We start from the raw sequence: 632 nt of genomic DNA on the forward strand, positions 1-632 counted from the left end.
AAGTTAAGTTAAATCTGATCATGATAAAAATACCTGGGTCACATGGTTCGAATATTAGAATTCAGAGCTACTACTAAGGAGTTGCAATAATTTAATAGATTGATATTACTCTTTGTAGATGTCTAGAAACATACTTTTCATTTTATGCAATGTAAGGACAAGTTCCAACTTTTCGTTTATTTTCAATAAAAGTGAAATTTTGGTTTATCTGGCTACCTTATTTATATTTCCATGCAATGATATTTATTAAAGTATTGGTTACATTTCTAATATTAGCAATATTAATTGTGGATTTCATTCTTATGATATCACATGTGGTGTTGACATAATTGACCAAGTGAAAAGAAATCTCATTACCTACTGTATAGATACGTGCTATTGCAAAAGTTACCTTGTATTTTATATAAGAATCTTGTTAATTGGAAAATTATAATTAATTCATTGATCACATGTTTATGTTAGTCAAGTGAAGGACAAATAGATATTGTACATGTTGATATTGACTATTCAGATCCACCACAAAGGACGATAACTCTATTCGTCATGATTTTTTGATGTTTCAGTAAATATGGTACTTTGAAAAGATTCAAAGAGTAGAAGAATGAATAAGAAGTAGCTATTAGGCAAAAAGA

This window comes from Lactuca saligna, chromosome 6, assembly GCF_052625555.1.
Source record: "Lactuca saligna cultivar CGN05327 chromosome 6, ASM5262555v1, whole genome shotgun sequence".
NCBI lineage: Eukaryota > Viridiplantae > Streptophyta > Magnoliopsida > Asterales > Asteraceae > Lactuca > Lactuca saligna.